Raw genomic sequence first — 11177 nt, 5'->3', positions numbered from 1 at the left:
AAAATAATAGTATCAATCCATACAATAGACAGAGCTCCTAACCTTAACAGCGGATGTTTAGTTGCTCATGGTTCAGAGAGAAAATAAGGATTCAGGTAAACTGTAAAGTGTCGAATGAGGTAATAGAGAAAAGATTGTATCTTTTTCCTTTTATATCTAATCCTAATTAATATAAAATATATATTTTCTAAAACTAAATAATATATTTTCCTATTTTTAAATAAAATAAAGTTTAAATAAGAACTAATAGGAGATTGTGTGCTTGCTTCTTGGAGAGTTAGGGACCACTTGATTCCTTAATAGTCCATGCTTTCTCAAGTTAGGCGCAGCCTTAGCAGAATTAATGGAGAAGAAGTATGAACTATTATATATCGTTTGAAAGCTCTAGAAGTTAGCTTTCCAACGCCACTAAAATTACGTCAATTGGACCTCTGTAACTTGAGTTATTCAGGTTTGAGTGTAGAGAGGTCAGGGTTGACAATATCATTCACCTTCTTCTCTTTTTCTGCGGAAACTCCATCAAATCCATCCGAATGCTACCTAAAATAAACAGAATTGTACATGACTCAAAGTAGCATCCATAGTGGCTAAAAGATAATTAATTATTGATTAAACTCTATAAATTAATTAAGATTCTATAGAGTTCCTTTAAAAGAAAAGCTTGCAGTTTGAGGGACTATAGCTAACTCTTGCAAACCATGAAAGAGAAGGGGACTCAACAGACAAAGGAAGGAGACCAAAAACTTGCTGATGGTGGAACCATACTTATTGTGTTCATTAGACTGTGAACTAAAAGCCAATAGCATAGAACTCGTACAAATAATATCATTTTGGATGTGTTTTAAGCTAATCATGTTTACCTTTATTTATTTGAATCTAGTTTTACTAATGCAAGTAAAATTATTGGATAGATTCATAACAAACAATAATGAGTTCTATCTAGAAAAATAGAATTAAAGAAGAAAAAAAAGTATGAAATTGATATATAAGATTTTTTTTAGAGGATTGAATCAGGAATATATCTTGACATTTTTGGATATTTATAGCATAATTCTTCCACAGGGACCCTGGGATTGGAAAGATTTCATTATGTAAAGCATTAGCTAAGAAATTATCGATTCGATTTAATTCAAGGTGCACTAACAACACAGTTAAAATTTTAATACAACATCTTCCAATGAGACAAGTAAATAAATGAACAAAAACTCACCAGTTTATTTTTGTACTCAGATTCCCACAGTGCCAGCTTATTGAAGTGAATGCACATTCTTTATTGAGTAAATGGTTTTCTGAAAATGGCAAGCTGGTATGCATGTACAATATTTATTAGAAGTATCAATGCTTTGTAGTTGATGAATTTCCAATTTGTTATCACTTCAGAGGTTATTAATAGATGAACTGTTATTATGTTGTATTGTTGCACTGAATGCACAATTGTGTTTCCTTGTTGTTTAGGTTGCAAAACTTTTCCAAAAGATTCAAGAAATGGTAAAGAAGAAAGCAATCTAGTATTTGTTTTGATTGGTGAGGCAGAACAAAATTTAACTTAATGCTATATGCTTGTCATGTATCCGCGTTGGGTTAAGTGTGTGGTCATGCAGATGAAGTCGAAAGCCTTGCTGCGGCCAGAAAAGCTGCTATATCCGGTTCAGATCCTTCAGATTCTATTCGGGTATACCAATCTCTCTGGTCCTTCCTGCAGGAAAATACCCCTTTTCTTCCCCACTATTCCTTTTTTTCTTTCTATCTTTTTTTGAATAGTGTGTGAGAATGTTAAATATCATTTAAAAAAATGCAACCGAGAGATGTTGGATTTTCTTGGGTATTTGCGTAGTGTGTTAGTAATCTTTAAATATGAATATTTCAGGTTGTAAATGCATTACTAACTCAGACTGACAAGTTAAAATCATCTCTAAATGTGATAATCCTAACCACATCCAACATAACTACTACTATTGGTAAGCCTAAATCAAACTTCCATTCCTTCAATTATTAGCATTAGGCTTAACATTATATTTAATTTGCTAATTTTTTTGTTTACAGGAAAATCATTATGAAGGAGAGAAAGAACTTAATCACACAAATTGTGAAGATCAAATACTAGAGAGTAAAAATCACCAATTTGTGAAGATGATGAAGAATCTATTTGCTATTGTAATATATCAATCTCTTTTCTTTATGATTAGATATGGTTATGACTTAGACTCTTATTATGTGATTTTAAAGTATCTTAGTTTATTTGACTTCTAAAATGATAAAATCTCTTTTATAGGTTACAAATATGTATGAATGTTATAGAATACTTTAAAAATCAAATTTGATGGTAAATATTCAATTAGTTTTCTTTAGTAATTTGATTCAAATAATTATGGTTATTTATCGACACTAAATTAAAAAAAATAGTTGGAATATTAATTTTAATGCAACATGAGAAAATTATTGTAAATAAAAAAATATATAACTATAAAAAACTGTTGTCAAAAGTCACAAAAGGAATGGTTTAAAACCGTTGCCAAAAAACGACACCAATGGTAACGCTTTAAAACCGTTGCCAAAAAAGACACCAACGGTAACGCTTTAAAACCGTTGACTTTGTAAATAATAAAACTACAACAGTTTAAAATCGTTGTCTATTCAGTTATGGTTTTAAACCGTTGGATCATGAAAGAGAACGGTTTAAAACCGTTCCTTATCGAGTAATGGTTCGAAACCGTTGTTTAAAATTTTCTTTCAAAACCGTTGTCTATACTAGTAATTTTGGCAACGGTTTTTTTATTACTGTTGCCTTAGGTAAAAAACCGTTGCCTTTGAGCATTGGCAATGGCCGCATATACCACAGGTCAAACACCGTTGCCAAAGCGTTGCCTAAAGTTTTGGGAACGGTTTTTCAATCTACGGCAACAGTTTTTGACCATTGCGAAAACCCTTATTTGTTGTAGTGTGCAATACATCACTTCTTTTATTTTCTTTTTAGATTCAAGCTTAGTGAGTGGTACATGAGACAATTTTTTTTTTAAACTAAAAGCACATAACAGAATGAAACTAAATCTAAGAACTAAAAGTACTAAAGATCATGTAGGAAATCAAAGCAACAGAAAATAAAAGACAACAACATAAGAATGGAAGGAGAAATAGAATGAAAGAAACTCAACCACCTCAGTTATCCTAATGGCCGTCTCATTCTTCATGTTGTGCTCCTCCGTGAAGATAATTCGCCTTCCTTTGGTGCCATTAAAATAAACGAAAAAAGTCAAAAGCGAAGCGACAACACCAAACTTAAAAGTTTGCTTGTCTTCAAGCAAAGAAAAACTAAAAACAGAGAGGGACATAAAAAATGTACGGAGGAATAAAAAAAATATTATTGCAAAAAAAAAATACAATGATAAAAGAATAAGAGAGATTCACATAATTATATATATATTTTTGTATTGTATTAATTTTTATTTTTTAGGTTTTTATATTTTTTTGTTTTTTATATATATATAGGGGGAACGTATATATATGTATATAGAAAGGGTGCAGGGGACGATATATATATAAGGGGGGCGTATGCATATATATGTATATATACAGGGTTACGGGTGGGGAGTTTATATATATAAATGATTCCGCTAGGGAGACAATGGACTATTTATACAATGTGTACAATGGACTATTGAGTTATCGAACTCTTGACCTTTCGAATTTAGCACTCTAATACCATGTCATGATACCACTCATCCCAAAAGCTTCAGCTGATGGGAAAAGGTAACACTAATGATTATATCTCTAATACTCTATAAACCTCCATTGTACATATTGTACAAGTATTTCATTAGCTTCTCATACTTTCCCATATATAAAAAAGGGGGTGGTATCTATGTATATATAAGGGGGGAAGCGTTACGGGTGGTTCTTGTTGGGTTGGAAGCTTCAAAAGAAAAAGAATCTTGTAATTAATTTTGATGGAGTGGAAATTTGCTAAACAAATCATAAGGGATTAGGAATTAAAGCTTTGCGCCTAACGTGGGGTTTTGGGTGCCTAACTTGAGGCTTGCTCTACACTCAGCGCCCAACTTGACAATGCTCCTTCCACTAGCGCCTAACTTCATATGTTGCACTCCCTTATGGCGCCTAACATAGGATTTTTTGCGCCTAATTTCCTTTGGCTCTCAACCCATGGTGTCTAACTTGAGATATTAGTGCGCCTAACTTTAAGGTGGCCGAATGGAATGGAATTCTACTTCTTGGGTTGGTGTCTAACTTCAACAATTGGGTGCGCCTAATGTGAGAGCTCCCGAATGCAATGGAGTGTCAATGCTTGGTGTGGCGCTTAACTTGATGGAGCTAAGTTAGGCGCCCCCGTCCCGAATTAAAATATTTCAAGGTGTTTGAAATTCTGTTTAATGCATCTTTTCTGTTCTAATCACTCTGTCTGATCAAAATATACGTAAAACAAAGGAAAAACAATAAAAATTCAAACAAAACCAAATAAATAGTAAAATCAAAATAAAAGAAATCAGACTAAGGATACAAAAACGTCGGGTTGCCTCCCAACAAGCGTTTTTTTAATGTCACTAGCTTGACACTTAATTGTCGAATTTTTCTTCCTCTTCTTCCAGTTGGTTAAAAGAAATGACTCCAAGGGAGGAGAGGCAAAAATTAGTGCCCTTGGACTTGAATTTCTCCTAACAAGCTTTCCTTTATTGTTATCAGCTTGATTCGCCTTGCTTGTTGGGGTAGAGGTTGGATTACTTTTTGTTGACCTTCTCTTTTTCATGGATAATGTCTTTTGTTTCTTGGTCACAATCCCTTTTTTGTGCTTTTCTTGATTTGCCTTCACTTCTTTAATTTCAAAATTTGGGTGTTGTGTAATGGTTGGAGTGTACCCTTCATCAAGAATTTCTTGAATTGGTGGTTCAATAAACTCACATTCTATACCACTCTCTGCTTCATTGTAGTGTAGATTCCCATAATTGTTTTCATCCCTTACAACCTCCTTTGTTTTTGCATCTTCCTTCTTTGTTGGTGCATCTTCCTCCTTTATTTTTGCATCTTCCTCTTCTTCCATGTGTGAGGGTGGAAAATTCTCTAATTTACTGGAGTATAAACTCCTTTGATTGATTTTCTCCCTTTCTTCCATAGGATCTTGCATTATATCTCTTAGGAAGGAATTTGCTTGTTCCTCTTCCTAGGGCTTGATAATCAACTGCACATATTTCTCTATATTTTTTAGACTCGTCCTTATATCATGTATGAATTCTTTCATGCGAAGCTCAAGAGCTAAAGGTTCTTTATATGAATAAGGAGATGGTGGCTCTTGATATGAATAAGAAGGAGATGATGGTTCTTGATAAGAGTAAAAAGAGGATGGTTCTTGGTATGAATAGGTAGATGGTGACTCTTGATATGGGTAGAAAGATGATGGTTCTTGATATGGATAGGGAGGTGGTGGTTCTTGGTATGAATATGGAGATGGTGGTTCTTGATAGTTAGAACATAGAACACTGAAGTTTCTTTGGTTTTGACTTTGCCAACCAAAATTTGGGTAGTTCCTCCATCCACAATAATATGAATCACTCATTGGGTGTGAGTAGTAACCCATGTGATCTCTCTCCATTATGTTTTTCTTAGCACAAAACACCAAACATAATTAAACGCACCATGTGGTCAACAGGCAAACAAAAAAGAAAGAACATAAAGAAAAATAAAAATAAAAAATAAACTGCATAATTAAGAAAATAAAATAACTAATAAGCAAAAAAAGGAGTATAGAATTCAAACTCAATAAGTAAAATAACTAGGAAAAATAAAACAACCAATGAGACACCAAACTTAATTTCAGAAATTAAGAAAAAAATTTAAATAAAATAAATCAAAATAATTTTTTTATTTTAAGGAAATAAGTTAAATGAAATAAAAGAAAAAATGCCAAATCTAAGAAATCAAACAACCAGTAGTTGTCAATCACAGTCAATCCCCGGCAACGGCGCCAAAAACTTGGTGCGAAATTTACAACCACAAACTGACCGGCAAGTGCACCGAGTCGTACCAAGTAGTACCTCAAGTGAATGAGAGTCGATCCCACAAGGATTGATAGACTAAGCAACAATGGTTGATTAATTTACTTAGTTAGACAAGCAGAAAAGAGTGTTTTGGTGTTCAAAATCATTAACAGTAAATTCAGAATATCAAAAAGCAAGCAGTAAACAAGTTGTGAATAATATATGGAGAAACAGTTAAGGTTTTAGAGTTATCTATTTTCCGGATTGACTTTTCTTACTAACTATTTTAAATTTTAATCATGCAAGATTTAATTCATGGCAAACTATATGTGACTAAACCCTAATTCCTTAGCCCTTTTTAGTCTCCTCTAAAATTCATCAACCGCCAATTCCTTGGTCACTTAATTCCAATTAGAGGGTGAAGTTCAATTCTAGTTTATATGCCACAGAAATCCTAATTACCCAAATATAAGAGGATTATATGTCACGTATTCCGTTAAGTACAGATAATTAGAAATTTAGGAGAATATGTTTTCAAGTTGTTGTTCAAGTAAAGAGCTTTTCCAAGTTATACAAGAACTCAATTAGAACAAGGGACATACTTCCATTCCACCCAGATTCATAAGATAAAGAACGAAAACAATTATTGAATTATAAATCAGTACATGAATTAAAATAGAAAAATAATAGTATCAATCCATACAATAGACAGAGCTCTTAACCTTAACAGTGGAGGTTTAGTTGCTCATGGTTTAGAGAGAAAATAAGGATTCAGGTAAACTGTAAAGTACCGAATGAGGTAGTAGAGAAAAGATTGTATCTTTTTCCTTTTATACATAATCCTAATTAATGTAAAATATATATTTTCTAAAACTAAATAATATATTTTCCTATTTTTAAATAAAATAAAGTTTAAATAAGAATTAATAGGAGATTGCGTGCTTGCTTCTTGGAGAGTTGGGGACCACTTGATTCCTTAATAGTCCACCCCTAACTTGAGAAATCTCAAGTTAGGCGCAGCCTTAGCAGAATTAATGGAGAAGAAGTGTGGACTATTATATATCATTTGAAAGCTCTAGAAGTTAGCTTTCCAACGCCAGTAAAATTACATCAATTGGACCTCTGTAACTTGAGTTATTCAGGTTTGAGTGCAGAGAGGTCAGGGTTGACAATATCATTCACCTTCTTCTCTTTTTCTGCGGAAACTCCATCAAATCCATCCGAATGCTACCTAAAATAAACAGAATTGTACATGACTCAAAGTAGCATCCATAGTAGCTAAAAGATAATTAATTCTTGATTAAACTCTACAAATTAAATGAAAATTCACTAGGAAAAGGTAGTAAAGATGCTCACGCATCAACCATTCACCGGGACCAGCACGAACAACATAACCAGAGCGTCGTCGACCATCCACGGTAAGTTGGCTAGTTTCTTTGTTTCATGATTCATCATTGCTGTTGCATCTTGTTCTAGAGACAGATTGTGTTGCTGGGATGGTTGATTCTACATAGTTAAAATGCAATAGGTGTAGTTTTAGTATCCTAGAGCATGTAGGATGAGAAATTGGTTGAGATTGTTGCAATTGATTTAATTTTAGCGTGGGAATGTTTGAAAGATTTTGTTAATCTAGATTAGAAAGCAGAAAATATTTTTCCCTGCCCGAGTAATCAGATGGTTGGATTTCGTATTCAATTTTTTGAAAAATTCTTAATTGGATGGTTACTTCAGTATGTAATCAGATGGTTGGTTTTCGTATTCGATTTTTTACTTGCCTGAACAAGGTTTTCCTCTTAAGTAAAAATGGTTACTATAGGGATATTTTGCTGATTGATTTTGATGATCGTGAATGCTGGTTTAATTTTATTATGTTGAAGTCTTCTTTGAATCGATTGATGGTTGCATGGTGTTTTTTTTCCTTTCTTGGTTTGCTTTTGTTAGGTAAACAAATGCATGTTTGATGCTCAAACCGGGTTATAATCTGAGATAGTAAGTACCGATTTTTTTAATGAAATTGATGGCTAATTTATTATCTATTTGGATGGCTGTTTTTGGCTATAAAAACTGTTTTATGGGGCTGCCATATTGTTGCATTGTATGAAAATAATTTACCTTGGTGGTTGTTGTGGTTTTTATTGATTGTCCAGGTCTGCGTGACCAATTAAATTCCTGCTGAAAATTATCACTTACATGGCAAACAGAAAATGGTTTTACATATACGGTTGGTGATTACATCTTTATGCTTTATTTTTTTCGTATCCTAATGGAAAGAAGGAAGCATATTGGAGGTTAAGGTTCTTGAGAAATAAGGCTAATAGCATGAAACAGGGTTCATAAACATTGACATTAGCTTCAAATGAGAGAAGGAGTTTAAATTAAGAAATGAATAGGAGCAAAAGGCGACGAGTAAAGAAAACAAATCTATTCAATGGGTGTGAAAGAGGCTTAATGTGATCAAAGGTGTTGCCTTATGGGGTCTTAATGACAACCAATAAACAGAATTTTGTTGGATTGAATGCAGGGGATGGCTTGTGGAATAGAAGCATTGAAAATAAAGATGTGATTGTTAGTGAAGGGGAAGAATGTTTGGCCAGCAATTACAGAAGGAAAGGTAAAGCATGTCGTGTACAAATACTTCCCTCTCTCTGATTGCATCATAGTTAGAAAGCAGCCAACATGTTGAGAAGATATTGCTTGTTCCATGAATTTCTTTGTTCTGTAATACTGAACAATGTAAATGATAATATACTATAGATTTTCTGACTTTGTTAATTTTTATGTTATATATATGAACTCAAGAACCTATAAAGCTGTGATTTACAATAAGAGAAAATATGTTCTTATTTGTGTACAAGGGGTTGGCAAAAAGCACAAAATGCTGAATGTTTGAAAAGCTTTAAAAAATACAAGAAAAAGAGCATTAGATTGGACTATGTCTATTATGGCCAAAAGTTGAAATAAAATAGTACTAAACTACTAATCATAGTGAGACTGAAGCTAATATCCAACTTAATTTTGTCTTCAATAAATATACGTCAAACTAGTTAAAGACACGGAGCTACACTTTCTAATGTAATGTTGTTGCATGCATAAGAATACTGCTATTTTCTTCAATGTGTGCATAACTGGCTATGTTCAGTGACTACTAATTCTAATTTGTCTTTAAACATGCGTTTATAAATTCAATTACAAATTTTTTATTAATTTATTTTTTCCTCTGAAAAAAACATAATAATAAATAAAGCATCTAAATTACAATGAAAATAACCATCGTCCTACCTAGTAAAATGAACATCTGGCCTATTTTAGTTTCTCTTTTAATTTTTTGTTTATATCAACACAATAGAATCATAAATTATACTACAAATTGTATACCCAAAGTAATCATCCACTTTAGAATGAAAAAAACCATCCGCAATCATACTAAAATGAACATCTGCCTTAGTTTAAATAGCTAAAAGTATAGTACATGATTTATCTCAATCATTGATGCCAAAAAGAAAACTCAATGAATAAGAGCAATATAAACAGCAAGAATTCTTAGTGTATTAATCAATTGCAATAAGGATTCTTGCTATTAGACACATCGATTAATTTTTTATTTGTTGGACACTTGATCTAATAGTGACATATTTTATAATTTATTAGTTTAAATTTTAAGAAAATTACCAACTTAAACAGAATTAAGCGTGTTAGTAAAATTTCAAATTATAATAGACTCCATGCTCACAATATTTTTAACAAAGTCTACTAATTAGACAAAATTATGTTAAATTCAATCTAAATCAATTAAACATCCAAATTAGAATGAAAATAACCATCAGCCTACCTAGTAAAATGAACATCCAACCTATTTCAATTTTTTCTTTTAATTTTTTTTGTTTACATTAACACAACAAAGTAATAAATTGTACTACAAATAGTATACCCAAAATAATCATCTACACCGGCTACCTCCAGAGACAATCCGAACCCCTAACCAGGCCCTTGTTCATGTCCTGCCACCATACCGACAGTACTGAGTGTTCGTCTTTCACAAAGTCACAGCTCTTGTTCACCAATGCAACGTCCCTCCCAGTTGTTGACTTAAATTCAAGGTTGCTCCCCTGATATCTGCACTTTCATTCACCTTAATAAAAGCTAATAAGATTTTGATTTAAGAGCAGTTAATTAACAACGTAGTTATCTACCCACAATTTATAACAATTATATAACTGAAGTTATCTTCAGGATTAAACCAACAAAATAAGATGGTAGATCAACCTGAAGATAGTTAAAAAATCTCTTGAATCACTTTGAACTATGAATCATTATTCTATTCTACAATATAATAAAAAGATATAAATCTAACATGATAAAATTCATACCTTAGGATTGCAAAGAGAATGCTTTAAGTTGAAAAAACAACTATCACAAACTATGATGAGAAGAGCCTTTACTGTAAGTTCTTCTCTACTCTTAGTTTTGTAGTGAACTCCTTTGACAATTCCATTTTCTTCTAATAGAGATGTGACATTTTCTTGTTCTAACTTTACACTGCAAAACATAGTAGTACAAAACAAAATTAAACCAACTTAGACCTGCGGTTCATGGCAAAACAAAATTAAACTATATTCCAAACTTGATGACCAAGATCTGTCTCAGCACTTTCAACCTGAATAAGATTCGAAACTTACATGGCATTCATTCTCAAATAAATACACAAATCCAAAACAAAATGATTAATTATATACCTCACGATGAACTAAATAGCAATTATAGAAACCTTCACTAAGCAACCAAATAAATTCAACACACACAAATTAAGCCAATAATCATAAACATTTTGACATGGAAGCACATGCCTAAAGAATCACATGCTGGAATTACTATATCTTTGTCAATTTAATAAACAATTTCAGCAATAATATTAATAATAATAATAATAATAATATCAATCAAATTTTGTTATTTAATAGAATATATTAACAAGTTTACAGGGGCTGCTGCATTCATCAACAGGAACATCGGTGATTACTCATTGAGGAACAAGGTGTTCAATAAAGCCAAGTCTTGTGCTTATACATGCAAGATAAAGAAAAATTAGACTAAATAAATATATACATACGTACTATGTACGAGATTACAAACTTTAAAGAGTTTCAAGCAATATATACAACATTTACAACATATTTAAATGGCTTAACATATACA

The 11177-nt window shown here is 32.2% G+C and overlaps 1 pseudogene; it reads left to right on the top strand.

Moving 5' to 3' along the window:
• The first annotated feature begins 698 nt into the window (after positions 1-698).
• On the top strand, positions 699-2057 carry LOC140184201 (pachytene checkpoint protein 2 homolog; annotated as a pseudogene).
• The last annotated feature ends 9120 nt before the right edge of the window (positions 2058-11177 follow it).

The sequence above is a fragment of the Arachis hypogaea genome, chromosome 4 (assembly GCF_003086295.3).
Source record: "Arachis hypogaea cultivar Tifrunner chromosome 4, arahy.Tifrunner.gnm2.J5K5, whole genome shotgun sequence".
NCBI classification, from domain to species: Eukaryota; Viridiplantae; Streptophyta; class Magnoliopsida; order Fabales; family Fabaceae; genus Arachis; species Arachis hypogaea.
This window is presented reverse-complemented; position numbering and strand designations above follow the sequence as displayed.